We start from the raw sequence: 7,500 nt of genomic DNA, 5'->3' as shown, positions 1-7,500 counted from the left end.
CCACCACCCCACTAGCACAACCAACACCAGTACCACCACCCCACTAGCACAACCAACACCAGTACCACCACCCCACTAGCACAACCAACGCCAGTACCACCACCCCTCTAGCACAACCAACAACAGTACCATCACCCCGCTAGCACAACCAACGCCAGTACCACCACCCCTCTAGCACAACCAACACCAGTACCATCACCCCGCTAGCACAACCAACACCAGTACCACCACCCCTCTAGCACAACCAACACCAGTACCACCACCCCACTAGCACAACCAACACCAGTACCACCACCCCACTAGCACAACCAACACAAGTAACACCACCCCACTAGCACAACCAACACCAGTACCACCACCCCACTAGCACAACCAACACCAGTACCACCACTCCACTTGCACAATCAACGCCAGTACCACCACCCCACTAGCACAACCAACGCCAGTACCACCACCCCACTAGCACACCCAACACCAGTACCATCACCCCACTAGCACAACCAACACCAGTACCACCACCCCACTAACACAACCAACACAAGTACCACCACCCCACTAGCACAACCAACACAAGTACCACCACCCCACTAGCACAACCAACACCAGTACCACCACCCCACTAGCACAACCAACACAAGTACCACCACACCACTAGCACAACCAACACCAGTACCATCACCCCGCTAGAACAACCAACACAAATGCCACCACCCCACTAGCACAACCAACACCAGTACCACCACCCCACTAGCACAACCAACACCAGTACCACCACCCCACTAGCACAACCAACACCAGTTCCACCACCCCACTAGCACAACCAACACCAGTACCATCACCCCGCTAGAACAACCAACACAAGTACCACCACCCCACTAGCACAACCAACACCAGTACCACCACTCCGCTAGCACAACCAACACCAGTACCACCACCCCTGGCTGCCTTCAAGAGAGAGCTGGACAGATACCTAAAGTCGGTGCCGGATCAGCCGGGCTGTGGCTCGTACGTCGGACTGCGTGCGGCCAGCAGTAACAGCCTAGTTGATCAGGCCCTGATCCATCGGGAGGCCTGGTCGTGGACCGGGCCGCGGGGGCGTTGATCCCCGAAATAACCTCCAGGTAACCTCCAGGTAACCAGGTAACCCCACTAGCACAACCAACACAAGTACCACCACCCCATTAGCACAACCAACACCAGTACCACCACCCCACTAGCACAACCAACACCAGTGCCACCACCCCACTAGCACAACCAACACCAGTACCACCACTCCGCTAGCACAACCAACGCCAGTACCACCACCCCACTAGCACAACCAACACAATTACTACCACCCCATTAGCACAACCAACACCAGTACCATCACCTCACTAGCACAACCAACACCAGTACCACCACCCCACTACCACAACCAACACCAGTACCACCACCCCACTAGCACAACCAACGCCAGTACCACCACCGCACTAGAACAACCAACGCCAGTACCACCATCCCACTAGCACAACCAACGCCAGTACCACCACCCCACTATCACAACCAACGCCAGTACCACCACCCCACTAGCACAACCAACACCAGTACCACCACCCCACTAGCACAACCAACACCAGTACCACCACCCCACTAGCACAACCAACACTAGTACCACCACCCCACTAGCGCAAACAACGCCAGTACCATCACCCCACTAGCACGACCAACACCAGTACCACCACCCCACTAGCACGACCAACACCAGTACCACCACCCCTCTAGCACAACCAACACCAGTACCATCACCCCACTAGCACAACCAACACAAGTACCACCACCCCACTAGCACAACCAACACCAGTACCATCACCCCACTAGCACAACCAACACAAGTACCACCACCCCACTAGCACAACCAACACCAGTACCACCACCCCACTAGCACAACCAACACCAGTACCACCACCCCACTAGCTCAACCAACGCCAGAATCAACACCCCAATAGCACAACCAACGCCAGTACCACCACCCCACTAGCACAACCAACACCAGTACCACCACCACCCCATTATCACAACCAACGCCAGTACCACCACCCCACTAGCACGACCAACGCCAGTACCACCACCCCACTACTACAACCAACGCCAGTACCACCACCCCACTAGCACAACCAACACCAGTACCATCACCCCACTAGCACAACCAACACCAGTACCATCACCCCACTAGCACAACCAACACCAGTACCACCACCCCACTAGCACAACCAACGCCAGTACCCCCACCCCTCTAGCGCAACCAACACCAGTACCACCACCACTCTAGCACAACCAACACCAGTACCATCACCCCACTAGCACAACCAACACCAGTACCACCACCCCACTAGCACAACCAACGCCAGTACCCCCACCCCTCTAGCGCAACCAACACCAGTACCACCACCCCACTAGCACAACCAACGGCAGTACCACCACCCCTCTAGCACAACCAACACCAGTACCACCACCCCTCTAGCACAACCAACACCAGTACCACCACCCCTCTAGCACAACCAACACATGTACCACCACCCCTCTAGCACAACCAACACCAGTACCACCACCCTACTAGCACAACCAACACAAGTACCACCACCCCACGAAGCGCAACCAACACCAGTACCACCACCCCACTAGCACAACCAACGCCAGTACCACCACCATACTAGCACGACCAACACCAGTACCACCACCCCACGAAGCACAACCAACACCAATACCACCACCCCACTAGCACAACCAACACCATTACCACCACCCCACTAGCACAACCAACGCCAGTACCACCACCCCACTAGCACAACCAACACCAGTACCACAACCCCACTAGCACAACCAACACCAATACCTCCACCCCACTAGCACAACCAACACCAGTACCTCCACCCCACTAGCACAACCAACACCAGTACCACCAGCCCACTAGCACAACCAACAGCAGTACCACCACCCCACTAGCGCAACCAACACCAGTACCACCACCCCACTAGCACAACCAACACCAGTACCACCACACCACTAGCACCACCAACACCAGTACCACCACCCCACGAAGCACAACCAACACCAGTACCATCACCCCACTAGCACAACTAACACCAGTACCACCACCCCACTAGCACAACCAACACCAGTACCACCACCCAACTAGCACAACCAACACCAGTACCACCACCCCTCTAGCACAATCAACACCAGTACCACCACCCCACTAGCACAACCAACACCAGTACCACCACCCCACTAGCACAACCAACACCAGTACCACCACCCCACTAGCACAACCAACGCCAGTACCACCACCCCTCTAGCACAACAAACACCAGTACCATCACCCCGCTAGCACAACCAACACCAGTACCACCACCCCACTAGCACAACCAACACCAGTTCCACCACCCCACTAGCACAACCAACACCAGTACCATCACCCCGCTAGAACAACCAACACAAGTACCACCACCCCACTAGCACAACCAACACCAGTACCACCACTCCGCTAGCACAACCAACACCAGTACCACCACCCCTGGCTGCCTTCAAGAGAGAGCTGGACAGATACCTAAAGTCGGTGCCGGATCAGCCGGGCTGTGGCTCGTACGTCGGACTGCGTGAGGCCAGCAGTAACAGCCTAGTTGATCAGGCCCTGATCCATCGGGAGGCCTGGTCGTGGACCTGGCCGCGGGGGCGTTGATCCCCGAAATAACCTCCAGGTAACCTCCAGGTAACCAGGTAACCCCACTAGCACAACCAACACAAGTACCACCACCCCATTAGCACAACCAACACCAGTACCACCACCCCACTAGCACAACCAACACAAGTACCACCACCCCATTAGCACAACCAACACCAGTACCACCACCCCACTAGCACAACCAACACCAGTGCCACCACCCCACTAGCACAACCAACACCAGTACCACCACTCCGCTAGCACAACCAACGCCAGTACCACCACCCCACTAGCACAACCAACACAATTACCACCACCCCATTAGCACAACCAACACCAGTACCATCACCTCACTAGCACAACCAACACCAGTACCACCACCCCACTACCACAACCAACACCAGTACCACCACCCCACTAGCACAACCAACGCCAGTACCACCACCGCACTAGCACAACCAACGCCAGTACCACCATCCCACCAGCACAACCAACGCCAGTACCACCACCCCACTATCACAACCAACGCCAGTACCACCACCCCACTAGCACAACCAACACCAGTACCACCACCCCACTAGCACAACCAACACCAGTACCACCACCCCACTAGCACAACCAACACCAGTACCACCACCCCTCTAGCACAATCAACACCAGTACCACCACCCCACTAGCACAACCAACACCAGTACCATCACCCCACTAGCACAACCAACACCAGTACCACCACCCCACTAGCACAACCAACGCCAGTACCACCACCCCTCTAGCACAACAAACACCAGTACCATCACCCCGCTAGCACAACCTACACCAGTACAACCACCCCACTAGCACAACCAACACAAGTACCACCACCCCACTAGCACAATCAACACCAGTACCACCACCCCACTAGCACAACCAACACCAGTACCACCACTCCACTAGCACAACCACCGCCAGTACCACCACCCCACTAGCACAACCAACGCCAGTACCACCACCCCACTAGCACACCCAACACCAGTACCATCACCCCAATAGCACAACCAACACCAGTACCACCACCCTACTAGCACAACCAACACAAGTACCACCACCCCACTAGCACAACCAACACCAGTACCACCACCCCACTAGCACAACCAACACCAGTACCATAACCCCGCTAGCACAACCAACACCAGTACCACCACCCCACTAGCACAACGAACACAAGTACCACCACCCCACTAGCACAACGAACACCAGTACCACCACCCCACTAGCACAACCAACACCAGTACCACCACTCCACTAGCACAACCAACGCCAGTACCACCACCCCACTAGTAAAACACAAGTACCACCACCCCACTAGCACAACCAACACAAGTACCACCACCCCATTAGCACAATGAAGACCAGTACCATCACCCCACTAGCACAACCAACACCAGTACCACCACCCCACTACCACAACCAACACCAGTACCACCACCCCACTAGAATAACCAAGGCCAGTACCACCACCCCACTAGCACAACCAACGCCAGTACCACCACCAAACTAGCACAACCAACGCCAGTACCACCACCCCACTATCACAACCAACGCCAGTACCACCACCCCACTAGCACAACCAACACCAGTACCACCACCCCACTAGCACAACCAACACCAGTACCACCACCCCACTAACACAACCAACACCAGTACCACCACCCCACTAACACAACCAACACCAGTACCACCACCCCACTAGCGCAACCAACGCCAGTACCACCACCCCACTAGCACAACCAACACCAGTACCACCACCCCACTAGCACAACCAACACCAGTACCACCACCCCACTAGCACAACCAACACCAGTACCATCACCCCACGAGCACAACCAACACCAGTACCACCACCCCACTAGCACAACCAACACCAGTACCACCACCCCACTAGCACAACCAACACCAGTACCACCACCCCACTAGCACAACCAACACCAGTACCAGCACCTCACTAGCACAACCAACACCAGTACCACCACCCCACTAGCACAACCAACACCGATACCACCACCCCACTAGCACAACCAACACCAGTACCAGCACCTCACTAGCACAACCAACACCAGTACCACCACCCCACTAGCACAACCAACACCAGTACCAGCACCTCACTAGCACAACCAACACCAGTACCACCACCCCACTAGCACAACCAACACCAGTACCAGCACCTCACTAGCACAACCAACACCAGTACCACCACCCCACTAGCACAACCAACACCAGTACCATCACCCCACTAGCACAACCAACACCAGTACCACCACCCCACGAGCACAACCAACACAAGTACCACCACCCCACTAGCACAACCAACACCAGTACCACCACCACTATTAGTACTAGCACTACTAGCACAAGTATCATCGCCATGACAACTTCCAACACCATCGTTCCCACCGCTACCGCTATTAGTACCATCAACTGAACTACAACAACTGTTAATACCACCACTAATGCTACGTCCATTACACCAGCAGCACCTCTAACACCACGATCATCACCACACCCGTCATCAGTGCTAGGAGTGCTCGTCGCCACTAGTACGTCATACTTTTCTATATATTTAAACTAGTTTATTTTGATATATTTAAATCTCACGTGAGTAGCTGTGAGCTAGACCTGCATAGCATGGTAAGATAAATAAACATGTTGCAGTGCTTCTTTCTTATGTTAGAAGCTTCATATATATATATATATATATATATATATATATATATATATATATATATTTGTGTGTGTGTGTATGTATGCAAGTGAGAATATACTGTATATTGGCTGAGGAGAGGTTCGTAAAACACTGAGAGGGCCAATTACATCATCTGTAGTTACGTGATTGTGGAGTTAGTCCTAGTGAGAATCATTTTAGCTTTCACCTCTACGATTGGAAATAAATGTTTTGTGCGATAATAAAATGCTGGGCAAGGGCATAATTCACAATACTGTGGTAGTAGATGATTTGCCTAAGTGTGTGCAGATCCAGGGATTGAAAGAAACAATTTGATTTTTGGAACTGGAAATCAGTGTTGAATCTAAATGTCTGCTTCGCCTGTCTGCTTCCTTGATAACTAGAATGGCTTCAGGGAGGTTCAACGCATGTTATTCTAGGTAATATAAAAACGTATACAGACAAATATGAACGCTTATATAGATACTACTTCTAGCATGTTCATTGGAATTATAAATACATATGCTGGCATATATTATAAATGCATATCAAGAATTATAGGAAAATATAAAGGAATGCATTACAGGTGTATATGTATATATTATAATTATAGGAATGCATTGAAAGTTAGTGCAGTATATAAGTGTGTAGAATGCAAGTCTCAATACCATGGCTAAAACATATAACACTGGTTATAAATGACCATAATTTTTAAAGGGGTGGACCGGTAAGCCAGCGGAAGGCCTCGGTCAGATGACCAAAAGCTCCAAAGGCGGGTCATCATCTGACTAAGACCCGCGTCAGGAAACATTTGTGCTGTTTCCTGACGAACCTTACCTAACCTAACCTAACCATGGCTAAAACGGTTGACAGCTAACTGACAAATTAAGTTACTGAGTTGTGACTTGATAATTCAAGCCGGACCCAAATGTGAATTCCAAAGGCGTACTGTTGACAACAGTGAGATAAAAACAGACTGAGAAAATGTGTCCATTAGTACAACGTTTCGCTTTGTGTATTGCTTTATTAAGTCTCTTGGTAAAGCTCTACATAGAGCAAAACGTACAGATTAAAGCAACTTGCTGCTTTCCCCTTCATTCAT

This window comes from Cherax quadricarinatus, chromosome 47 (assembly GCF_038502225.1).
Source record: "Cherax quadricarinatus isolate ZL_2023a chromosome 47, ASM3850222v1, whole genome shotgun sequence".
Taxonomy (NCBI): domain Eukaryota; kingdom Metazoa; phylum Arthropoda; class Malacostraca; order Decapoda; family Parastacidae; genus Cherax; species Cherax quadricarinatus.
This window is presented reverse-complemented; position numbering follows the sequence as displayed.